This window comes from Trichosurus vulpecula, chromosome 8, assembly GCF_011100635.1.
Source record: "Trichosurus vulpecula isolate mTriVul1 chromosome 8, mTriVul1.pri, whole genome shotgun sequence".
In the NCBI taxonomy this organism is placed as follows: Eukaryota; Metazoa; Chordata; class Mammalia; order Diprotodontia; family Phalangeridae; genus Trichosurus; species Trichosurus vulpecula.
Genome location: NC_050580.1, coordinates 14728838 through 14756024, shown reverse-complemented (window position 1 = coordinate 14756024; position 27187 = coordinate 14728838). Strand labels below are relative to the sequence as shown.

The window sequence follows — 27187 nt, the reverse complement described above, 5'->3', positions numbered from 1 at the left end:
ATTTTTGAGGTGGCAGGGACCTCTAGGCCCAACTAATCTAATGCCTCATTTTACAAGTGAGGAAACTAAGGCCCAGAGAAATCTTACTGCACATCCAAAGTCATAAAGGTAATAATACCACAGCTCAAAGACATCTTACAGATCATTTTATCTGACCTTTTATTTTATAGCTAAGGAATCAGAAGGCCCAAGAGGATGCCTTTCCCATACTCATACAGGTAATTGGTTAATGACAAAGCTGGAACAAAAACCCAGGTATAAAATCCATATGAAACATGGCTTCCTTAGTAATGGAAAGGTTTCTAAATGCTCACATTCTCAAAAGAAACTTTACTTACTGAATCAAGTGACAAAACACTATAAAGCTTAAGAAGTAGAATTCTTGTCTAAGCACCCATTCTGGAAACACAATGCAGATGATCAATGTATATGATTATGTTATGACATTGACCTGCATGAGCAGCCCTCCGAAGCCCATCTCTCCAAAACATGATGCATGCTGCAAATCAGCCCAGCCCAGAGGCAAGAAGAAGGAAGAAGAAACTGGGCTCAGATCACTTAGGAAAGTGTCAAGTCCTTTAAATGATCCTAAATTGCTAAGAAAACTCCAATCTTTAATTCTTTCAGTGATGACAATGACTACAAATCATGGATCATCTTGATCTCAGGAAAAAAATGACCAGTAACCCAAAGGGCAATGGAAAAACAAATGGTGGCCATAATTAGTATGAAAGCAACATAGCTTTAGAGCTATAAAGCACCATAGACACATCTCATTCACCCCCCTTATTTCACAGATCAGGAAACTGGAGCTAAGAGATGTTAAGTGACTTCCCAGGGTCACATAGTCGGTGTCTCAAGTGAGCTTTGAACAAAGGTCTTTCTGATTCTAAACCCGTTGAGATCAAAGTGTATTACTTAGACACCCTCTAAACTTCTGACCTTCAATTTCCTCATCCCTAAAATAAGGATAGTAGCATTTGCCCTGCCTTCCTCACAGGATCATTATGGGGATTATAAATGATAATATGTGGGAGAGTATGTATAAGTCAAATTTAAAGTATTCTGGTAGAAACCTTCTCAATAAGGTAACTCATCACTATATCACTGACCTTCCCAACACATCACCACCACCACCACTACCACACTACCACCATCATCACCATCATCATCTTTCCCTGGGGCTGTTCCCAATAGTTCCCTCAGAGGCATTCAGTTGTATTATATAAAAGAGGTTTTCAAATGTAATTCCCCTTCTTGTCCATTGGGGAAATCACTTCTAAAGCATTTCAACCAAGCAATCTCTCTACAAGGAAATGAAATTAGTCACTGTGTCTTCCTGAGCACTCAGATGCACCAGCTTGTTTCTTCACACTCCTGCAAATCATTCCACTTCCACTTCTCACTAATTCCCAATATGCTGAACTATGAAGTGGCTGTTCCCCAACCCTGAGCTAAAGGAATTAAGGAAAAGAACCTGAAGGGCTCTGAGCTGATATATCAGCATTTGAATGTCATTCTAGTATCTGTAAACACTTTTCTTTCCTCAAACAAAGAATGCAGACAGAGAGAGATTTGCAACAAAAGATAAGAAATCTCAACCTGGAAGGGATCTTACAAGTTTGACATTTATTGGTGAAGAAACTGAGGCACCAGAAATGAAGCAGATTTTCTAAACTCACCAGTCATGCCACAGCCTGGCCTTTAACTCAGGCCCCCTACCTCCCAACTCAATGACCTCTCAATTAAATCATGTCTTTTACCTTTTTAATTCTACCGTGGACTCAGGATGATCCATTGGACAAATAAACTGAATGGGTACAACTGGAATGAGGCAGCTATTAGGAAAGTTTATCCTAGTAGCTGTTTGTTACCCATTAGAAAGTAAGCTTCTTGAGGGCAGGGACTGTTTTTGCATAAATTACTTAATAGCTACTTGTTGAGCAGCTATCTTAGGACAAACAACTCAGGGGGTCAGTTTTTCCTAAGATGCTTCTCTATTGACTCCTACTTTTAGCTAGTTGAAGTGACATGAGATAGATATTGGCTTTCATACATGACTTTGGGAAGACCCAGCTGAAAAATCCAATTTGTGTGAAGCCAAGAAGGGACTGCAGGTTAAGAACTTTTCCCACAACACCATAATGCATGGCATTGGCAATGGACTGTTTTTTTTTTTTTCATGAATTCATCCATCCATCATTCAAACAAAAACCATCTATTAAGCACCAACTATGTACCTACCCAGCACAGTGCTAGTGGATGGGGATACAAAAACAAAAACAAATTTAGACTTGATGACAGGGAGGGAAATTTCTTAAAAATAGAGCTGTCCAAGATGTCATGGAGAGGTGGGTAATTTTCCCTTGCTCAGAGATTTTCATTACAGAGGCTGGGTGACTACTTGCTGCATTTGTTGTACTGGGGCTTCATTTTGTGTATGGGTCAAACTAGATGGGCACTGACGTCCCTTCCATCTCTCAAATTCTGAGAGTTTGTGAAAACAGTCCTTTGCCATCAAGAAGCTTTCATTCTGGTCATGCTTCTCATGTTAGTGTTAATAATTCAATGGAATAGGCCTCCATGAAAATCTTCTCCAATTGCACTGAAGCATAGAGATGACCTTCAGTTCTTAAAAGCTCAAGCTCTGGCCAGTCCTTCTAAGGCAGGGAAGTTTTCCAAAATCAGCTAAAAATGGATTATATGTCTATGGTCCAAGATCGGCTAAACCATATTGGCTAAAGGAGGATGCTTTTTTTTATATTTTTTGGCTAAATCAACTTAAAGATCCTTTGCTAAGTTATAAAGGGTTATTAAAAAAAAGATGCACCAATTTAGATGTGATATAGAGGGATAGGGGAAGGGATCCCTATTAGTATTTTCCAAAAAAAAAAAAAAAGGAATGGACTACTTTGGGATATAGTGGTATGCTTCTCACTAGAGGGTTTCAAGTCAAGACTGGATGACCAACAATGAGGTATATATATCAAAGAAGGGATTCTTTGTCAAATATTGATGTGCTAAATTGTAATTGAGAGCCCTTCCAATGGAATTTTTGCCATGTGGAGAAAACTCCAAAGAGATGGAAAATCCACTTGAATACCCCCAATAATACCACCAATATTTTGTCTTATTAGAGCATGTCCCATAGCCTTTCCCTAAAAAGGCTTTGACAGTGATGTTGTCCTTTGGGTCAGAAGATACAAACTATAATTCCTACGTCTCTAATGAGCTACTGGAAGCATTTCTTAGCCCTTCCTTGTCATGTCTTGTGTTCTTGAGGCCATGAAAAAGCAAATCCATGCCACACAAACCAGAAAGCCAAAGGAAGACTAGTTTTTTCATTGGTCCGGTAGGGGTAACATTGGTCTCGGAGTCAGGAAGGGCTGCGTTTGACTCTTGCCTCAGGCATGTGCCAGAAGTGTGATCCTGGGTAAATCCTTGAACCTCATTTTCCTCATCTTGAAAATGCCAATAATCATAGTAAGCTTGTGCTAAGAATGCAACGAGATCATATTTTGAAAGTACTCTGCAAACCTTAAAGGGCTATCATTCTTGTTTGGTTGCATCATCGCAGTTGTGGCTGTCATTCACATCTACAGAGCATAGCCGTGTGCTGGAGACAAAAGGTCTTGAGGCAGATGAAATTTTATAGAAAAGAGGTGGAAACCATCATGAAAAGACTAGTCCCTCCTCCACACTTCTGTGTTACTTCACTTCAGTTGTGAAAGGATAGAAAGCTGGAAAGCACCATGGAGTGGCGGAGTCAGGTGGAGTCCAGGTGGAGTCCAGCCCTACCTCAGTTTTGATTTCTAATCCATCCCACCATTGAATTTGCTCAGAACAAATAGGAAAGATTTCATATATTTGGCAGCCAGACAGGGCTAATATCTTTTATGCCAATATCTTGTAGAATATTCAAAGATTAGAATTCTAGTTAAATACATCAAGGTCTGATTACATTTTGCCTCCAAAGAGAAGACCAACACAAAGAGCAGCCTGGAGTAAATATAGTTGTCAAAGCCGATTGCCTTGCTGGGTTCCAGTGCTGTCCTCAGGCAAATAAAATATTTCCATTCCAATTATATTCAGAAAAGAAATCTAATTCATGAAATGTAATGAGTTTTTCACACTTCCAGTGCGAATATAACTTTTTTTTTTCTTATTTAAAAAAGTCTCTCTACTGTTCTATTGATTTAGAGTGTCTTCGAAAGCTTTTAAAGACCTATACGGTGATGGTTGCAACTCAGACGTCTACTTAAAGGATTATAATGACCAAATAATTGTTAAGTACACTTCGGGAATTATTCCTCACTTTAAAGTTATACTTGCCAACTGGCAGACAATACAGAGCACAGCTGGGAGAGGCCTGCTTCCAGATGGGGATTGCTTTTTTGCACAATTACAGAGTTCAGTGACTAGTGGAGCTAGAAGGGGCTGAAGTTGAAGTCCTGTCCAGTTCTTGGTCTTCCATCAGATCCATCATATTCAACCCCCTCATTCTAAAGATGAAGAAACTAAATACTCAAAAAGTGGCAGTGATTTATGCAAAATCACAAAGGTAGGAAGTGCCATAGTGTGGATTTGAACCCAAGCCCAAGCCCATTCCTCTCTTTCCATCCTACCATGATGCTTCACCTCTGTCTCTGCATTCATTTAATCATTTTACAGTTGTCTGATTCTTCTTGGCTTCTTTTTGGCTTTTCTTGGCAAAGATACTGGAGTGGTTTGCCATTTCCTTCTCTACTTCATTTTACAAATGAGGAAACTGAGGCAAACAGGGTTAAGTGACTTGCCCAGGGTCACACAGCTGGTAAACATGTGAGGCCAGATTTGAACATAGGTCTTCCTGATTCCAGGTTTAGCATTCTGTCTAGTGTGCTGCCTAGCTATCCCCATTTCTACTTTTAACCTCTATCTACTTGGAGGGTCAAGTCACTTGTTATCTTCAGGAACCAGGTGCCTCCACAGCTGACTGGGCAGAAGTCAAATGAATAGATTGAAGACACTAGTGATGGTTCAGATTATGATCCAGTTGACAACTGTGTAGTCTAGTTATATCGCATGCACAAGTGTGGCCACTGTTAACCTCCCATTATCTTGAGTAATTTAATGAATAACATGGAGAATATTTGATGTTGGTGCTTATGCATTTAGCTCTAACTTCCAAATATAAGGTACTGAGATGCACTTAAGGATCATTCAGATATGTTCAAATATGCCTGTGACTACTCCCAGGGAACTGGTTTTGTTTCTTCCTCCAACCCCATTATGATGTTACAATCTAATAGTAACAAGTCTAGGAAAAAAAAGGTTTGTAAAGCATCCAGCACCATCAGGAGACATCCAACCTTCTGACATATATGACAAGGGACCAGGATTCTTTCCCCTCCCCCATAAACTATTTTTTCTTTTCCTCCCTTTTTCTTTCCTTCTTTCTTTTTTTATTTTTTGGAGGAAATTGGGGTTAGGTGACTTGCCCAGGGTCACATAGTTTGTAAATGTCTGAGGCCAGATGTGAACTCAAGTCTTCCTGACTCTGGGGCCAGTACTCTATCCACCGTACCACCTGGCTACCCCTAAACTATTATTTTCTAAATTTCAAAATCGTTTTCATGAATCTTTAAATATATTTACAGAATTATAAAAAATGTGGATATGACTAATGCAGGAGTTTTTGCTTGATTTTGCATACATATTCCAAGGATTTTGTTTATTTCTTTTCTACTGTTTGGGGGAGTCTCCTGGAAGAAAATAAATGCTTGTTAATTGAAAAATAGAATTGAATTTAAAAATCATAGAGTAAAAACAATTCTGAAACTAGAAGGACCTTGGGAGAATCATTCTGCAGGAAAATGTCAATATGTCATCAGTGTCAAACACTCTTTTTTTTTTTTTTTCATTTTAAACACAATGAAACTGAAGCCGGCAGAGAGGCAGCCATTTTCCCTAAGCTCAAAGGTAATTTCAAAGTTTCAAAATCAGAATTTGAACTTAGGTCTTCTGCTTCAAAATCTACTGCTTTTTTTCTGCCCTCACCATGCTCCCTTTCATTTTAGTTCAAGCCTTGCCCAGGTATGACCACTGGATGGATAATTCTGAATGGCCTAATAGAGATACAGTAAATAACACTTTGGGTGCCTTTTTCTCACAGTACAGACAGCACAGGGGTCCCTCTCCCTATAAGCTTTTTTTTTTGTCACAACTCGTGTCCCTTGCTAGTTGAAATGAATCAATAAGTTGGGGCTCTAGGAAGCCCCAGCTGCAAAGCCCAATTCAATTTCCCATCTCAAGGTCATCATTCCAGGAAACCTCATAGATAATGGAAAGAAAAAGAAGAAGGCAATCACCAAGTCTGGGTCTCAAGGTGACATGCACATTTTTGAACTTATTCTTATCCATGAAAAGTGTGTGCACTCTATATTGCATGTCCCTCTGTGTGCGTGTGTGTGTGTGTGTGTGTGTGCGCGCGCGCGTGTGTGTGAGAGAGAGAGAGAGACAGAGACAGAGACAGAGATAGAGAGACAGAGAGAGGCAGACAGAGAGAATGTGTTTTAATTTGTACCTTATGGCAACTTGAGTGCTTATCCCTGGCTTGACCATTTTGCAAAACAATGTGAAATCCAAGGTCTCTGTCCACTTAAAACCCACTGGGCTAACCATCTCCTTTTGTCATCTAGCAAGTGCACACTTCACCTATTCTACAACTAATGTGGAAAAGACAGCTTAGCCTTGAGGGTGAACTCCAAGATAATAGGGGTTAAAGAGAATGTCCCAAGAAGAATAGCATTCCAAAGGACCATGGAAGCAATCTTACCCCAATATTTGCAACAGAAGAGTAATAAATACAAGAAGAGTTAAGATGGGGAAAGTTTGGGGGATTTTTTTGTTTTGTTTTGTTTTTAATTTATGAAGGAAGGGGTCTTTTTCTGTATTAGTATGCATTTTCAGTTTCAATCTAGTTTAGTGTAAATAATGGATTTTATTAATTTTATTTAATAAGGTCAAAGCATCTCTCCAAAACAGAAAGGATAGTGGGGTTCAAGGCTCACTGAAAAGAAGCCAATCAATCAATACATCAATTTATTAAGCACCTACTATGTGCCAAGCACTGATTAAAAGTCTCTTTCATGAGCACATGCTTGCAAATATGAAAGTCTGATCTGTCCTCCAGCCCTGCAATAATAGAATAACTGGTTTTTTTTTTGTTTTTTGTTTTTTTTAATGTAGGGCCTCAAGGTTAGCAAAGTGACTTACTGATGTCATCAGATCCTCACAACATTCTGACATGTAGGTTATATTATTATCCCCAGATAAAGAGACTAAGACCGAGAGAGCATAATAATTTGCCTGGAGTGACACAGCTAGCCAATGTCTGAGGCTGGATTAAAATTCAGGTCTTCCTAATGGCAAGACCAATGTTCTAGCCACCTAGCTACCTCAGATGAAAACCATCAGTCCTAGAATATAGTTGTTTCTTTTTGTCCCAAAAGACGTTTCACCCCTGAGATTACCCTTTTGAGGGATCGTTTAGACACAGCCACTGGAAATGCCAAAGAAATAAATATCATAACTAAAATCATAACAATGATGATGATGATAAGGAAGAGGAGGAGGAGGATTTCAGAGGTTTAGGGAATTCCCTAAGTGTGAAAGTAAATTAAAGCTTTGCCTGTTCCCTGCTTAATATTTTAGAAATATTAACAAAATATTCTGAAATTACCCTAAGATGTAGCCTTTGGAATTATCTGAAAGAGAATCCTCATGACTATAGCTATCGGTTCTGGAACAATATTCTGCCTCCCACTTTCCAAAGCAACCCAGGGAATGATGGCTCTTGGAAGTCATTTAGGCAGTGACCAGACAAGGGTGAGGGGTCCTTGAGTGGTCTACCTTCTTCACCTCTGGATAATAATCCACCTGAGATAGAAGATGGCTTAGATGACTTCAGTTAATGGAGGAATTGCTTAGTTCACTTTGGACCAACTAGAAAGTTGAATCCTTAAAGAGAGTGGTCAAAATGGGGTTAAATGGTTTGGGGAAAATGGTTCTCCAAGGATATGTAAAAAGTCAAGTGATCCTTGTTCTGTTTCATGAAGCAAAAAGTTAACCTGACTTTTTCTTGAGCATGGTTAAGTGTATTTTATCTCATGGTAGCATTCTGTCTACCCTCTGGCATGACTGCCCATCTCCATCTCTCTCTCTCTCTCTCTCTCTCTCTCTCTCTCTCTCTCTCTCTTTCTCTCTCTCTCTCTCTCTCTCTCTCTCTCTCTCACACACACACACACACACACACACACACAATCTCTCTAAATTAGAATAATCAAAACTTATTTTTAAAAGAACATTTCAGAAAGGCTTGAGCTCAAAAAATTTCTTGAAGGTAGGGTTTGTCTTGCTTTTGTTAGCTCTGTATCCTCAGCACCCCGGCACTGCACGTAAGTGCATGTTGTATTGGATTCTGGTGACCCCAGATTGTACTGACCCCGCACGAACTTACAGCAGTGACTTCAATGCCCTGTTATCTAGAAATGCCAATCCAAGAGAGGTAAGAATAGAAACATTCTTTTTTCCCCCTGGAACTCTAGAAATCTAGCAAGGGCAAGGCAGAAGCAGCTGTTTCCCAGTCCATTATTAACAGGTGTGAATCACAGCTAACAATAGAATCTTCATTGTTCGTGAGTTGCTACAATGTAGCACATTGACAATGAAAGTGCTACCTTCTCTTTTCTTGAACACCCAGTCAAACATCCCAACACTTCCAGTCCCTGCAGAGAGGGAGGGAAAGACCCTCCTCTTCTGTTGTTAGCAAACAAAGACCTCCCACTGGTTGACTGACTATAGTGTATTTATATGGTAAAAAAGATCTCTCTCAAAGTGTCTGAGGAGACTTTTTTTTTTTTTCAAAATCCCTCTTACCCCCTTCACTCCATACTCTGATCATAGGATCATAGATTTGAAACGGGAAGGGAGCTCAGAGATAACCTAGTACTGCCCCTTCATTTGACAGATGAGGAAACAGAGTGAGAGCCAGGGAAGAAAAGGAAATTTCTTGAGACATACAAGTAGAAAGTGGAAGCCCAAGTTTGGAACCCAAGTCTCAAGACTCCAATTGCACTAAAATCAATTAATCAAGAAGTATTTACTAAGCGCCTACAATACGTTGGAACCTAGGGATAGAAATATAATGAAACAATGCCTTCTAATAAGAAACTTACGTTACATATATGAAATTTGTATGTTTTCATGTCTGCATGTTTGATGTCCCACTTCTCAACACCAGGAAACCCAATCCCTCCAGGAGTTAATCCATTTAATTTTGGAATTCTGCCTAGGTGTTTCTGTTGGTAAACCATTCGATGTAAACACAAGCAGCACGGGCACCAGATCAGACTGTCAGATCATACCCCATCTAGCTCTCTCCCTTCACCTTCTCAACATGCATAAAAGGCTCAAAGACGAGCGTGGATGTAAATCACTTCAAAATGTAAATGCCATTTCTTATTTTGGGTGTGGGTGGGGGGAATGGGCACATACCAAGAAGTAAAGGGAGCAAGGCCTGGAAGGATGAATAATAAATGAAAGCATTTGTTAAGTGCTCATTACACACTGAGCGCTGTGCTTGAGTGTTGGGAATACAAACACAAAAGAAAGGCTGACCGCAGGGAGCTTACTTTCTCTCTCTGAGAGACTACAGTTAGTTATAGGAGTGATCCTCAGGGAAAGGAGTAGGTCTTCACCCCCCTACCCCACCCCACCCCCTCCCCTCCCCCCAAAAAATCCGCAGACCTGTATTTTACCTCTTCTAAGGTTTTAATTAAAGCAATGTTGCCATTGTTCCTGGTTATGCACCCCTACACTCCCTTCCCTGAGGATCACTCCTATATCTAACTGTAGCCTCTCAGAGAAAGTAAGCTCCCTGCGGTCAGCCTTTCTTTTGTGTTTGTATTCCCAGCACTCAAGCACAGTGCTTGGTGTATAACGAGCACTTAACAAATACTTTCATTTATTCGTTCATCCTTCCGGGCCTTGTTCCCTCTACTTCTTTGCACGAGCCTATTCCCCCCCCCCCCCCCCCCCCCCGCCACCAACACCCCAAAATAAGAAATGACATTTACGTTTTGAAATGATTTACATACATGTTTGTCTTTGAGCCTTTTTAGCACAGTCCCTTGGGCAATATATGATGTGTAAACACAGTAGCCACCTAATACCTTAATGCACAATTATTTGTTGAATGAACTGAAGAACAGCCCTCATCAGGACCAAAATTATTGACATTTCTGTTAACTCTCTGCATAAACTCCTGGAGAGTTTGGGAACCAGCTGCTCAAGACCCTGCAGGCAGCCTCTTAAACATTTCCAATCAATTTCTCTTACTGGGGGATTTGTCCATGCCCTGCCAATCATTTGTAATAAAATTTTCTTCTTGTTTGGCTAATACTCCTTAGATTGTATTTAACTTCTGTCACCCTCAGCTACAAGGCAGCCTAATTACTTACAAGATCAGGTAGAAGAACGTTTATTGCAAAGGAATAAACATTCTTTGTTTTTAAGATTTGTTTTTAATCTCCCAAATGTGAGGCCGACTATCAGACAGAATGTTGTACATGGAACTGGGCAGACCAGTGTTCAATCCAACTCAAACACTCAATTAACCTGTCTTTTTTCACCTCCAACAAAATTCAGACCACAATAGCACCTACCCTACATGCAGTGAGGGTTAAATGAGGGTTCGTGAGGGTTAAATGTGATGATGTGGTAAAAACAATTTGTAAACCTTAAAATACAACGTAAATGTGAGATTATTGTTGTTGGTAGACTAGAGCTGTGATTTCATCTCTGTAGGGGACGCCCAGTGAAAAGCTTCCTCTCTCAATGCAATATATACTTATGTCTTACCCAGAGTCACACAGTCACTGTATATATGTCAGAGGTGGGACAGGAAGCTGGGTCATTCTGACTCTGAGTCATTTTCAAGCCACTACAACATGCTGTTTCACAATTGTTATTATGATTAAAATGATAACATTAATATTGACTCAAATTACTTTTGAATGCACCTATTTGAATAAGTATTACTCACACCTTCTTCTTTCCTTCCCTCCCCCCATTACAAGGCAGGCACCTCAAGGGAAGTATCTGCTTCATTTTTGTCTGTATTGCCAGCACCTAGCACAGAGCTTGGCACGCTTTAGATTAAGTAACAAATACATGGTGATAGACTCTACTGTTGGGTATACACATTAAGGAGGTCGATGATCAAAAAAAAGAAAGAACATATACGCCAAAATACTTGTAGCAGTACCTTTCCAAGGAACAAAAAATTGGAAAGAAAGTAGGTACTTATTAATTGGGGAATGGCTAATAGACAAGTTGGGGTATGTAAATGTCATTGGATACTCTGGTGTGGCAAGAAACAATGGATATGATGAATATGGAGAATCATACAAAGACATGTGAACCAATGCAAAGTGAAGCAAGAAGAATAAGTAAAAGTATATACAATACACACATAATGACTAGAATGATGTAATTTTTTTTTAAAAAAAAAGAATAAAAGAATGGAAATAAAATGCTGAGAAACTATTATAACCATACTTGGCTCCCAGAAAGAGATATAACAAGGCTCCTCCCCTGTCCTACAAGCAGATGTGGAAGACAATGGAAGTATACTAAGTCAGACTTTTTTTTTTTCAATAGATTGGTTAGTTTTGCTGATGCTCCCATCCTTCTTCACTTGTTTGTCTTCTTTGCTATAAGACTGACTTGTAGGAGAGAAGGAAGCGACATTTTTAAACAATGTAGGTAGTATGAAAACAAAATACATCAATAAAATTACGTTTTAAATGTCTGGCAAATTGAAATGAATTATCATACATTATCCTAGGCAAGAATATTCTCCAGACAGGTATCAAAAGATCAACAATAGGAACCAGTCTTGTGGAGAATACCAAGTGACTTCCATCTGATATCCAGAACCCAGGAGGACTTATTTTAAAAGTGCCCATGAATATGCACTTAACAGCTAGGGGGCAATGACTAACCCTGAAAGTTGGGAAGATATCCAAGCTACAAGAAGCTTTTAAACTTCTAAATAGGAAACATTAATGAGACTAAAGGGCAAAGGACCACACTCACTATTTGTAATGAGCAGCAAAAACTGGGAATAAGCCAAGAATTTCACTTTCCATTTTTCTTAGAGAAAGGTTAGCTCACTTCCCTAACTTGAATGGAGATCAGTAGGCCCAATTCTCACCAAGCCTAAACTTCTAGATAGTGAGTTCTTTATATCTGATGAGCAGATGCTTGGCTCCTTAACCCAAGCTGGAACTGGACATGATGAAGACTTTGCAAGAAGACTCATCACAGCTCACCAGAGCCAACTTAACAGTTGCCTGATTTTGAGAGACCCAGAGACATAAGACAGGGAGCAATGGGTCTTCAGCTCTCCCTTCTAGCAGTCCCAGCTTCTAACTTGGGTCATTTTGACTCCGGCTGCTGGTCCACAGTACTGTAACCCATTAAAAAAGACAAGAACAGGTAACTAACATTAATATAGCTCTTTAATATTTACAAAGCATTGCGCGTACATTATATTATTCGACCCTTACCACAACCATAGGACGTAGATGGTACAATCATTCCCAAATTACAAATGAAAATACTATGGGTCAAACAATGGCTCTTTCCCAGGCTCAGGTGCCTAGGAAGTATAAGAGGCAAGAGTTCAATCTCCTTCTCTCCAAGTTTAAAGTCAAGTTCTTTACTAGGCCATCTTGGCCCTGCAATTACAGTCCCCTATGGAGACGAAAATTAGGCATTTGTATACCCAACTGAAGAGCCCCTTTAATTCTCCAGGTCATTTCCTGTCCCCTTAAATAAGAGATAGTTATTCATTTTTAGGGTGAGGGAGAACAGTCCAAGAACACTTCCAGTACATTGCACTATAACATGTGTGAAGCCCAAGGCCCAGTAATGAGTCTTACCTTTCACAAAGAGAGATTAGAAGAGGTGATTTGTTTGTTTGTTTTGTTATCTACCCCCTCTATGGCCTTGGAGGACAGACCTAGTATTAAAGGTTCAAAGTCATGGAGTCAGGTTTCAACTTTAGATAATGAAATAATCCCAACCAATTAGTACTATTCCCATGTGGAATGGGCTGCCTCAGAAGAAACTGAATCCTAACCTCTCCTCTACATTTGGGGTCTTAAAGCAAAGGTAGTGTGATCCCTTGTTCAATAAGTTATAAGGAGGAATCTTTATTGGGTACTAGTGGTACTACTACTTGTGGATGAATACAAAAGCCTCTTCCATCTCTGAAATGCTGTGATCCTGTGAGTTAGGAAAATAACTTTCTGACAACGTAGCAACGATTTGGCTAGTGGCTGCTGTGGCTGCGTAAAACCAAAAACAACCAGCACACAGAAGGCTGTTAACACAGGTTCTTTGATCGGTGTTACTAAGGAAAGTAACTTTAAGGCGTTAACAATCTCACTTTAATCACACATACAAATATAACTCACTTAGTTCAGGAGGAAAAGCCAGCAACCTGAACTTCCGAGCAAATGCAAACAAATTACAAACATCAATGGACAGATCTTGTCTGATTCAAATCAATTCATAGTTACCAGGAAAGCATCAATGTCTGGGTTTACAAGCTGGAGGACTCTTAACAGTGACTGCCCAGAGTCTCCTCAAGTCACATGACACCCTTCCAGTGAGTGAGAGCCCCAAGGGAAAACGCCAACCTTCAAGTGTATATATCCTGTTCAGGGTCAGAGGATATCACAACATGTGACTCAAACCCACGTGGCCTAAAAGCTTCTGGTGTCACAAATATGTGACTCAAACCCATGTAAACTAGGCTTTCCTTTCAGGCAAGGAGGTCATCAAAGACTCCTGATTTAATCAAATAAACAAAGGCCAGACTCTTCAAAGCACTTGATTAAATAAGTGATAAAAGAGAAAACAGTAAAAGAAAGTCCCACCTTAATTACTGATACAGACAATTAGGAAAACACCTTTATGACCTTTAAAGCTAACCCATTAAAGGCTCTTGACAAACACCTTCATCTGTGTGAAAATATTTACCATAGAAAAGGACTCACATGTACAAAAATATTCATAGCAGCTCTTTTGGTGGTGGCCACCAAATTGAGGGGATGCCCATCAATTGGGGAATGGCTAAACAAGTTGTGGTATATGAATGTAATAGAATACTATTGTACTATAAGAAATGAGGAGCAGGCAGACTTTCAAAAACCTGGAAAGATTTACATGAACTGATGCTGAGTGAAGTAAGTAGGATGAGGAGAACAGTAATGGCAACATTGTGCAATGACCAACTTTGATAGATTTAGCTCTTCTGGGCAATGTAATGATCTAAGACAATTTTGAAAGACTCGTGATGGAAAATGCCATCTACATCCAGAGAAAGAACCATGGAGTCTGAATGCAGAGTGAAGCACCCTATTTTCTCCTTTTTGTTGTGGCTGTTGTTTTTTCTTTTTCTCCTTGTGATTTTCCCCTTTTGTTCTGATGCTTCTTTCATAATGTGACTAATGTGGAAATATGTTTAATATGATTATACATGTATAGCTTATATAAGATTGCTTGTTGTCTTGGGGAAGAGGAAGGGAAGGGGAAAATTTAGAACTCAAAGTCTTGTAAAAGTGAATGCTGAAAGCTAAAAATAAATAAATAAAATGTAAAATTAAACAATATATTTACCATACTTCAGGGTCATCAGCTGTGTATTTATTGTTCTGTGACTCTCTCATTTTAAGAAAAATGCTGTTAGGTTTCAGTTAATGACACATTCATTCTTGCCTGAGCCTGTGAAGAAGACTTTGTGTATCCGTCAGACAAGACGTCCATTCAGCAATTTCCAAAATGCTATAAGACAGCGATCTCCAGGAGGTCCAGTCTGCCTCAGAGCTGTGCTGGGGATATTTTCCAGCAAGTCAAGCCCTCCTCAGAGTAAAGAGTTTTACATCATTAGCAAAGTTCAATCGTCTCATTTATCAGACCCACTCTGGCCTTATCATTTCATGCATCAACAATATTTCCTGAGGCATGAGATGAAAACAAAATACTTTGGGGGTAATTATTTTACAGCCACTGCTCCTTCATTTTCATGGGTCGAGTGAAAAGCCTTGTCCAATAAATGTGCTTGGCTGGACATTTTCTAATACAGCCAAATATCCCAGTGAAGAGGAAAGGCACTGAAAATTTAGATTTAAAATAACTCAATAATAGCAAAGTCGGGTCATGGACACATTTCTCTTGGTTTCCAAAGTTTTGGTTGTTGCTGTTCTGTTGTGAGTTTTCTCATTATTGTTGCTGCTGCTGCTGTTTTAATAAGGCAGAAAAAGGTAACACGGGTGGTGAAGTAGACAGAGTACTGATTTTGAAGCCAGGAGACAGGAAGAATGGTGGGCAAGTCCTGCCTTTGACAAGCTGGCCGTGGGACCCTGGGCAATTCCCTTTAAGACAGGAAGTTGCAAAGAAGTTGTTGAACTGCGTTAGTGGAGAAATTTTCTCACCTGGGAGTTCCCTACACAAAAGACATAAGTGGTTCAGTCTCTATACCTATAAGCCGGTCAGACTGAGACATGTCTTTTCCAAAAGCTTTAGAGACTACAGAGACACTCTGAAACGGGTTACACTGAGAATCTGTGAATGGAAGAAACAGGGAGAAGTTTAAAGGTTGGTGACATAGAAGTCGCTCCCCGCAGCGGTTTGGGACTATGGATGAGGAATGTGGCACGTAATGGCAGATTTTTGGAAATGCTGGTTCACTTTACTGAACTACTTCTCCCCTTTCCCTTTTTTTATTCTTTGTTATAGGAGAAGGAGGACTAAAATATTGGGAAATGGTGATCATAGAGAAGAAGGGAAGAAAAAATTATTAAGCATCTACTATATGATAGGTACCATGCTAAGTGCTTTACCAAGATCGCATTTGATGTAAAATGATTTATTAATAAAACCTTTATTTAATAAACATTAATTATATCAGCCAAGAAAAATATTCATTAAGCTATGGAATGTAAGCCTTGAGAGGAAGCATCAGAGGTCTAAATTCTCCACATGTATAACTGAACTTGATGCTATAATCTATAACCCCCATATAGATGAGATCAGTGTCCTATAGAATGACAATGGAGCAAAAGGGCAGAATTCAAGATTTCAAGTGAGGAAGATATGGGTGTTCAAATACTGCCACTGAAACTTAGTGGCTCTTTGGTCAGGACAACATCATGGCTCTATTTTAAAGAAGTCTTTCTATTCTTTCAATTTTTTAGAGAATAATGATTAAAAACTGCCCGGATCACCTGGATCATGGTGAGAGAAGTAGCGCTTTGACATCTTTGTCCTCTTTTCTATTTCTTCAAAGAACAACATATTCCCCCCAAAACTCTGTCTTCCCTTTTACTCTCTGTATTCAAAAATGTTGCCACCTGTTTATCTGAATCTTTATGAAGAAATAATCAACATTTTCTCAAGATCTCCCCAAATGAGCGTAGGTTGTAGGATCATTTTTAATGGGTGTGATCCACACTGCACAAAAGAGCATATAGCCATATTTAAGACATTTCATCCATCAAATATATAGGAAAACCTCACTAGTTCCAAAACCCTGTGGTGGACAAGGGGGACGTTCAAAGATTAAGTATAAATTGCCTCTGCCTTCCTGGAGTTGGCAGTTTACTAGAAGATTAAGGCATAACCACAAGGAACCATGGCACAAAATAATCTGTGTATTAAAGAGGTATTACTGACTCATAGAGGAGGTGGTAGAAATTTCACTAGGAGAGAGGTTAAGGTGAGGGCATTCTTAGCATGTGGAAAATCATAATCAAGGTAAATCCAGTCTTCAATAAAGTGTAGCAAATCTCTAAAGATTAAGTCTAAAATATTAAACAGGAGCTTTTGTGTTAAAGTATTTCTTTCATTAATTAGTGGTGTGCACCAAATGACCTATAATTTCTAAGAAATAAAAATAGGTGATGATGGAAGTATCTAAGTAATGAGCTCCTCCGCGCTCAACCAAATTTTAAGTAAAGATACAGTGAACTGGGCGGGTTCTAATCAACTAGTGACAGCAATAATGAAGTCTATCGAATTCAATTAAGTAAATCAAATATGAAAGCTCCCCTCATCTAATCAGGAGCAGCTAGGTGGTGCAGTGGATAGAGAACCAGAGCTGGAGTCAGGAAGACTCATCTTCCTGAGTCCAAATCTAGCTGTGTGACCCTGGACAAATCACTTAACCTGTCTGCCTCAGTTTCCTTATCTGTAAAATGAACTGGAGAAGGAAATGGCAAACTGCTCCAGTATTTTTACCAAGAAAACCCCGACTGGTGTCATGAAGACTCAGATGCAACTGAAATGAGTAAACTGCACCTAATCAGAACACTCAAGGCCTCACTCTATATCTTCTCTGTTTCCCGTTGCTTCTTCCTTCCTTTGTCCACATTTTTTACATGTCTTTGTATGTTGTCTCCTTTATAAAAAAGTGAGCTCCTTGAAAACAGGAATTGTTTTTTATTTCTTTATATCCCTGGAAATGAGCACAGTAACTGGCAAATAGTATATGCTTAATAAATGCATGTTGACTTCATTTGACTTGACATTTTTGTGTTACTATATTCACTGAAGGAGTGGCACCACTCTTCTCTTATTCTTGTGTAGCCCCTCCTCTGTGCTCTCTGCCCCCAAGTAGCCCTAGAACTAGCAGGTGACATCCCCATAAAGGCTCTACTTCTCTTGTTAGAGTTCGAAGGGTAATCCTGAGGGTCTTAGTGGATTAGTACTATTACTCATAAGCCCCCATTGTTATGTTTCACATTAACAACTGGCCAATCAGATATAATTGGCTTTTAAAAAAAGTATTTTTTGAGAAGGCATACTGAGAATAGGAGTTACAAAAATGCCTCCCCCAAACCAGGAGTGCACTCTCCCCTTGTACACACAATTCCCCTAGAAAGAGAGATATTCCGAGTTAAAAAACAATGGTAGTGAGGCACGTATGTAGAAAACATGGCTGACAAAAGAGTACCTTATAGCTTGTGGTTATTAAAGGGTACTGTTGTTGTTTAACCCCTTCCTCATGACTCTTCATTTCTGATTTGTATCCCCAGTGCACTGACTTTCATTTGAAATATAACACTTTGTACATAATAAGTGCTTAATTAATGCTTTTCTTTTTAAATAAGACACTATTGACTTGGGGGTCAGTGTGGTATAGGAGATAAAGTGCTAAATGTGGAGACTTGAAGGCTGGGTTAGGTTTCTGTCAGTACTATTCATTATCTGTGAACATGGACAATTCAGCTAACTTCTCTGAGGCTTAGTTTCCTCATCTATAAAATGGGACTGATAAAACCTACAATATTTGCCTTGGGATGTTATTGTAAGAATCAAATGAGATAAAATATCTAAAAGCCTTTTCAAACTTTGCCGTACCAAATTAATGCCACCTATTATTAACATACTGAGCTTGAGGTCCACTAACACCCCAGATTTTTTTTTTTAAAATTTATTTAATATTTTTAGTTTTAATTTTCATCATTGATTTTCACAAGAGTTTGAATTACAAATTTTCTCCCCATTTCTACACTCCACCCCACTCCAAGATAGCATATATTCTGATTGCCCCTTTCCCCATTCAGCCCTCCCTTCTGTCACCCAACTTCCCCCATTCCCTTTCCCTTACTTTATTGTAGGGAAAGATAGATATCTATGCCCCATTGGCTATATATCTTATTTCCTAGTTGCATGCAAATAATTTTTTTTGAACATCTGCTTTTAAAACTTTGAGTTCCATATCCTCTCCCCTCTTCCCTCCCCACCCACCCTCCGTAAGGCAAGCAATTCAACATAGTCCACATGTGAATCACTATGTAAAACCTTTTCACAATACTCATGTTGTGAAATACTAACTATATTTTGCTCCTTCCTATCCTATCCCCTTTTGTTCAATTTTCTCCCTTGACCCTGTCCCTTTTCGAAAGTGTTTGCTTTTGATTACCTCCTCCCCGTATCTGTCCTCCCTTCTATTGTCCCCCCTTTTTTTATCTTTCTCCTTCTTTCCTGTGGGGTAAGATACCCAATTGAGTGTGTATGTTATTCCCTCCTCAAGTCAAATCAGATGACAGCAAGATTCACTCTTTCACCCTCACCTGTCCCCCTCTTCCCTTCCTACAGAACTGCTTTTTCTTGCCACTTTTATGTGAGATAATTTACCCATTCTATCACTCCCTTTGTCCCTCTCTCAATATATTTCTCTCTCATCCCTTAATTTTTTTAAATATCACTTCATATTCAACTCACCCTGTCTGACTAAATATATATATATATATATTTATATGCGCGTACACACATATATTATACACACACATATATATAATATATATGTATATATGTGTATATATATGTGCAAGCAAATATACATTTATAAATATATATACATATATATACACACACAGCTACCCTAATACTGAGGTCTCATGAATTATACACATCATCTTTCCATGTAGGAATGTAAACAAAACAGTTCAATTTTACTAAATCCCTTATGATTTCTCTTTCTTGTTTACATTTTCATTCTTCTCTTGATTTTTGTGTTTGAAAGTCAAATTTTCTATTCAGCTCCAGTCTTTTCACTGAGAAAGCTTGAAAGTCCTCTATTTTATTGAAAATCCATATTTTGCCTTGGAGCACGATACTCAGTTTTGCTGGGTAGGTGATTCTTGGTTTTAATCCTAGCTCCATTGACATCCGGAATGTCATATTCCAAGCCCTTCGATCCTTTGATGTGGAAGCTGCTAGATCTTGTGTTATTCTGATTGGGTATCCACAACACTCAAATTGTTTCTTTCTGGCTGCTTGCAGTTTTTTCTCCTTGATCTTGGAGCTCTAGAATTTGGCAACAATGTTCCTAGTGGTCTTCTTTTTGGGATCTTTTTCAGGAGGTGGTCGATGGATTCTTTCAATTTCTATTTTACCCTCTGGCTCTAGAATATCAGGGAAGTTCTCCTTGACAATTTCTTGAAAGATGATATCTAGGCTTTTCTTTTGATCATGGCTTTCAGGTAGTCCAATAATTTTTAAATTCTTTCTCCTGGATCTATTCTCCAGGTCAGTGGTTTTTCCAATGAGATATTTCACATTGTCTTCCATTTTTTCATTTCTTTGGTTCTGTTTTATACTATCTTGGTTTCTCATAAAGTCACTAACTTCCACTTGCTCCAATCTAATTTTTAAGGTGGTATTTTCTTCAGTGATCTTTTGGATCTCCTTTTCCACTTGGCTAATTCTGCCTTTCAAGGCATTCTTCTCCTCACGGGCTTTTTGGAGCTCTTTTGCCATTTGAGTTAGTTTATTTTTTAAGGTGTTATTTTCTTCAGCATTTTTTTGGTTCTCCTTTAGCAAGTCATTGACTTGTTTTTTTGTGATTTTCTTGCATTGCTCTCATTTCTCTTCCCAATTTTTCCTCTACTTCTCTAACTTGCTTTTCCAAATCCTTTTTGAGCTCTTCCATGGCCAGAGACCAGTTCATGTTTTTCTTGGAGGTTTTTGATGTAGGCTCTTTGACTTGGCTGTCTTCTTCTGGCTGTTTGTTTTGGTCTTCTTCGTCAGCAAGGAAAGATTCCAAAGTCTGAGTCTAAATCTGAGTCCATTTTCACTACCTGTTCACATTCCCAGACAACTCCTTGACCCTTGAGTTTTTCATCGGGGTATGACAGAGTATAGAGTACTTTGTTCCAAGCTTGAGGGGCTGTGCTGTTGTTTTCAGAGCTTTTTCTACACAGCAAGCTCTGCCACACCATTGCTCCTCCTCCCCCAAGAACCGCCAACTCAGACCTCGACTCAGATCTGAGCAGGTTTTGCACTCCTGCTCTGATCTGCCACTTAATTCCCCCCACCAGGTGAGCCTGGGGCTGGAAGAAACTGCAGCTGTAGTTCTATAGCTGCGCCACATCCACTATCCCTAGGGCAGTGGCCAAACTGCAAACTCTTTTCACTCTGTTCCTGCAGTTTTTTCCCCACTAACCTTCTCTGTTGTCTTTGATGTTTGTGGGTTAAGAAGTCTGATAACTGCCACAGCTCCCTGATTCAGGGTGCTATGGCCCATTCCACCCTGCTCCTGGTCTGGTTGGTCCGGGCGCAGCCCACACTAGGCTCTGTTCTACTCCGCTCCCAGTTCCGTGCGATAGACCTTACCCAGAGACCATCCAGGCTGTCCTGGGCTGAAGCCCTGCTTCCACCTGCTATTTTGTGGGTTCTGCAGTTCTAGAATTTGTTCAGAGCCATTTTTATAGGTATTTGGAGGGTCCTGGAGGAGAGCTTTAGGCACGTCCCTGCTTTCTAGCCACCATCTTGGCTCCACCCCCCGCACCAGATTTTTTTTAAAAATGCACTGCTGTCTAATCATGTCTCCTCCACCTTGTTCATTTGGAATTGTTTGTTCAACTTGAGTGTAAGGTTTTTATATTTGTTATTATTTAATTTTCTGATAAATGTTATGGGCATCAGTGATGCAACTCTCTGCTATTGAGTATTTTTAAAGTCCCATACTTTCTGTTGGACCATTTGGCTCAACCTGCTCCCAGCAAAGCTGCTCCTTGAACAACATGAAAGAAACACGCCTTCCATGACTTCTCTGTCACTTCTGAGACCCTATTATCTAGAGAGCCCAGCCAACTCTCTCTGTGCTTCTTCCTTGCCTACTTTAAGCAGAACTACTGGGGAGGAGCATGGAGAACAGCTCCCAAGCCAAAGAAATCAGGAGGTGGGAAGAAAATGGGGTACATGAAAGCAGGAACTGGGGAAATGCTTTATATGTGTAAAAGGCGAGATGGCTCAGGGAAGGCATCCCCACAGATTTAGTGACAGAATGGGGCAGCGGAAAGGACATTGGGGCACCAGTCAGTGACCTGGATTCAAATCCCAGAAAGTAGAAGTGAAACTTGGAGCCAGAAAGACCTAGGTCCAAAAGCAATGTCCTGCATCTGTTAGCTGAAAGACCACAGACAAATCATTTCATTTCCATGAACCTCAGTTATCCCATATGGAAAATGGGGTAATACAATACCTCGATGAGTCACTATGAGACTCAGATGATAATAGCTGTAAAGTGGAGTTGTCAGTGCAGTAGCTTGCTGAAGCAGCAACATCCCCGGTGCTGCTTGAACCAGACTGAAACATCCCTGGGAAATACTAAATCATTTTTTAAATACAATGGAATATAGGAAATGTTAATATGTGGCTTTCTAATTCAATATGTGGCCTGAAGGGGTTCTTCTGAAGATTTAGTGGGCATTTCTACTTGGGTTTAGTATCTCTAATCTAAGGAACTTTCCTAACATTAGTGGGCTATAATGTCAGTCACTAGTAACGCTGCTGCTGCTGCTGTTATTAAGCGTGGCAGGCCCAGGAGAAAGGACAGTGGCCTTGAAAGGCTAGTGGGGGCACTACTCTCTACCTGTGGGTCTCTGGACAAGTTACTTCTCTCTAGGCCTGTCACTTCTTCTGTACAATGGGAAGACTGGACTACACGATGTCTAAAGTCTTCCAGCTCAGATGCTCCAACCATTTCATAGCCATTCGGAGGTGAGCCTTAGCAAAGTCCCTTTGGGGACCAGCCTCATTTTCTTCACCTGTCAAATGCCTCGGCAGCAGTGAAATAGGTGACCCAGGTGAAGGGATTATAAAACATTTTAAAAACCAAATGAAAATCTTGTTGCTTCATAAAAGCAGAAATTAAGTATCTGCAGAACAGAAATCTGGAGGTATTTTTTAATTGGTAGTTCACTTTTTAATATTATGCTCTTTCACAAACCAGTGATTCTTAACCTATGTGTATGGATGTGTGTCATAGATATAACTGTGTTCCACGCATGTGTGTCATGGATATGCATGTGTGTTTCCATATATTGTATCATAGGTATGCATGTGCATGTTTGTGTGTATCTCTCTCATAGGTTGTATATGGTTGTATCTATATGAGTGTCATGGTGAAGTTTATGTATAAAACCAAATCAATAGGGTTACAAAGGATGCCAATTACATTGAAATTTATTTATCAATTGTTTTTAAGTTTGTGGACCCCAGGTTAAGGAGCCTCATTTTGGAACAATGTGGAATAATTAGCCTTAGATAGAAGCTCCAAGGCAGATCTCAGCTCCCCTGAGTCAGTCCCTGGTGCACAGATATCATTCAGCACTGGTTCTCTCTAAGTCTCTATGTGTTTCCTTTTGGGCCCCTGTGCTGCTTTCTAAGGAAGATGTAATTTCCTAGTCCAAATTCACAATTTTCACTAAATCACAGTCTTTAGTGTGTGCTCCAAGCTGATCCCATAATGTGATAACTCCATGGCACTCCATTGGCTTTGTGTCAACGGGGCAGTCAGCTTAGAAAGTGAAAATGGGCCTTGGTGATATTAAATAGAATTGAAAGATGATAACAGCTCCCAGAACTTGGGAGATCAAAATATAATAAAAAGCCCCACTGTAAATTCTGAAGGCAGTCAGCATAATGTAGCAGAAAGAACATGGAATTCCAAGGCCATGGGTTCAAATCCTGGTTCTGCAAGTGATTGCTCTTGTGACCTTAAACAAGTCCCATTCCCTCCTCTGGGCCTCTGTTTCTCCTTCATAAAGTGAAGGCGACAGAGCAGATAATATTTATGATCCTTTCTAGCAGCTCTGCTCCTTTCCATGTGAAAACATGAATCTCTCCTCCTTACAAATTAACATGAGCACACGCACACACACACACACAAACACACACACAAACACATTTTGCCCATACATATTATCTCTCCTTATTTGAATGTAAACTCTTTGAGAGTAAAGGGCAGTCTTACTTTTGAATGTGTATCCCTAGCACTTAGCATAGTTCTTGGCACACAGTAAACACTTAACATATGCCCTTCCCCTCCTTCCTTCCCTTTCTCCCTTTGTACTTTCCTTCTTCTATTCCTTCCTTCCTTGCTTGCTTGTTTCCTTCCTTCCTTCCTAACAAGTTCCCTCCCAGCTCTGGCATGTTTTAAGATCCCTCTGAGCTCTAAGATTCTATGATCCATGTTCCAATGCCCCTTCCAGTTCTGGCATTCTGTGGTCTATGTTCCGAGGTCATTATTAGCTCTACATCCTATGATCCCAAGTTAAGACTGTGCCTGAAAGACTAACCTTACTCAGAGAGCAAGACCAACATTAGCTTCTTGTGATATCATGAAGAAAATAAAGTTTAATCATATTTTTTTTCAAGAAGGAGAGTAAAAATATTAAAGAAAAAGCAAAGATACACCGGTCTCATAGCTATGGAAGGAACATAAAGAATTTTATATCAGGCATTCTGAGCTTTCTGGCCTTGTTTTAGGCAAAATCTGCAAAATCTACAGGTGGAATTTTGGTCTCAAGCATTATTTTTTTTTAAATAATTAAAGTTCTGAAGATTTGCCCGATGGCTGCTACATTCTGTTCAACCTGCTTAAGTCTAAACAAGAAAACTTCCTTTGAAGGTGGTAAGCTCTGTACAAGGGCCCTAGAGATCAAAACTAGCCTTTCAAGGCTGAATCTAATCACTGTTCTCCAACATGCCTTGAGATGTCATGACTGATAAACCAAGTACACACCTGTTCTGAGGATCACTGGTTGGCCAAAACCAGAGCTGTTTTCTGATGTCAATATTTATCTACCAGCTTCACACTGTAGTCAATATTTATCTACTGGCTTCACAGTATTTTAAGAGTACAGCTCCTGTCACCTTCTTTTGGGTAGTAGCAGTGTTGAAATCCAGATTCCCTAAGCTTCCTGGAGATTGGAGGACCTTTTGTCATATCTGGCTGCTGTTTACCATCCACGACAAAAAATCACCATATCTCAGATATCATTTTTTAAAGCCAACTACTAATTTTAAAGGGCATTACAACTTACAAGTCATTTCCCTCAAAACAACCCTATAATGAGATGTCAACAGCTCCATTTTACATAAAGAAGTCAAAGCCCAGAGAGGGGAGAGATCTTACCAAGAGTCACACCAGAGCCCAAAGCCAAATCCCAACTTCTCTCTGAATCCAATGCTTCCTCTAATACACCATGTTCTTTTGGAGAATTTCAGGGAACAAGCCATCTATCTATTTTTCCATCCAACCGTCCATCCATCCACCTACTACCTATCCCTCTACCTACCTTCCATTATGGGAGCAACTACAGGTGCATAGAATGGAAGCATGTTCATTTATCTCATTAGATAATTCTTAGAAACATCAGAGTTCTGGAAACCTCTTTCCAGATTATCCTAAATCCAGTCCATTACAAGTCCTTGTCCTTCTCTCTGCCAGAAGGCGACAGTCTCCTTCCAATGATGTGCATTTTTTTTTACTTCAGTCCAACTTGTGATTTTCCTTAGTTCCTAAGGAACCATCGTAGGCAGATATCACACTATAGAAAGAACACAAAGTTGGGACTCGAAAGACCACGGTTCTAGTTTTGGCTATGTTGCCTCATGTCTTGTTCATCTTCATAGCTATGTTCACTTCTGTATAAATGAAAGAATTCTGACTATCTGTAATGTCCCTATCCCCAATACTGTGATGGTTCCTCATCATTCCAACATTCAAGGTTCTAAAGTTACTTCTAGTTCCAATATTCTATATCTTAACATTCCTTCCAGTCCCAGCATTAGGTGTTCTAAGTTCACTTCCAACTCTAAAATTATAAGTCCTAAAATTATTTATAGATCCAAAGTTATCTGTTCTAAGTGCCCTTCCATTTCAAACATCCCATGTTCCCTATGTCCAGGTGTGGGTCACCACCACCCCTTCCCCATCCCACAAATAGACTCCTTTGGACAAGTAACTTCACCATATACCTGGGCCCATTTGAATGAACTTGATCCCATCATATCTGAGCTAGTCCACCAGTGCATTGCTTTGGTTTTTAACAGGTACATGAGTTCCATGCCAATTTAGGTTGAATTTCATCTGGAAGGCAAAGTCTCACATCCTAAGAGGCAGAATAGTGAATCATTGTTTCTCATCTACTCTCCTAGATTCACATTAACACAGAACCATCCCCAAGCTGATAAGGGAGAGAGAACAAAAGCATTCGACCTGCCCATCCCCCTACTTCTTCTCTTTCCATAAAATTCCAAGTCATCCAACGTGATAAGGATTGAAGTCCTCTGTTGACAATCTAGGCCAGGTGCCTAATGCATTTTTTATTGCCTTGCTTCCCTGTTCTTACTTTCATTGTACTTCTTCCTCTTCTTCTAAAATTTGTGCTACGTTTTCCCTGCCGTTACTGCTCTTCTTTCCTGAGTTGCTTTCCTTCCAGAAACAAGTAATACAGCTCCTTATATAGCCCCTATCTAACTTATTAAGAAGTTGGTCCACAATAATTTAACTCTGGAACTGAACAGTGGGAAAGATCCAATTTCACCTGAAAAATTCATTTGTCTCTCTGTTGCTAGTAACACGTAAGACTTACCACTTTTCTCCTGTGGACCTTAGAATTAGTTAAACAAAAAGGGCCATCAGCTCATTAATCTACAGGAGCCCCTGGGAAGAAGGTCAACCCTGCTGGGTCCAGCTTGCATAGATGAAGAAATTAAGTAGTCGATGTGTTAGAAATGTGTTTTGTTACCCAACACCATTGGGAGCATAAAAGTCTCCTTTTCCCTAGATGGAGAGGCTAAGAAGACTTTTTTTAACTTCATGAAAGACATCTGAGGAATCAAGCTATTGTTTGGAGAAAGAAAGATAGGGAGAGTAGAAGAGAGAGGAAGGAAGGAAGGAGGAAAGAAAGGAAGGAAGGAAAGAAAGATAGACAAAGAGACAGAGAAAGAGAAAATAAGAGAGGAAAATAGCAACTGAGGGACAGGTAGAAAGAAGAGCTGGAGCTAGAGGCAGAGAATAGGGAACAATTCATCTTCCCTATTCAGCTCCATTCACTGGAGCTTAAAAAATCCATTTTGTAGGGCAGGTTAATCCTAGGATCATTGGATTTAGAACAAGAAAGGACCTTAAAAAACATTTTGTCCAACCCTCTCCTTTTATAAAAGAAACTAAAGCCCAATGATGTGGAAAAGCTTGCCCCAAAATGTTTTTTCATGGATTAGTTCTTTAAATGTACACACGTGCACGCCGCGTGAGCACACACACACGCACATA

The 27187-nt window shown here is 39.7% G+C and overlaps 1 protein-coding gene across 1 annotated transcript in view; it reads right to left on the bottom strand.

The window, feature by feature from the left end:
- Positions 1–27187, bottom strand: part of LOC118828876 (cGMP-dependent protein kinase 1-like) — a 1065678-nt gene that overhangs the window by 592406 nt on the left and 446085 nt on the right. The window lies entirely within an intron of this gene.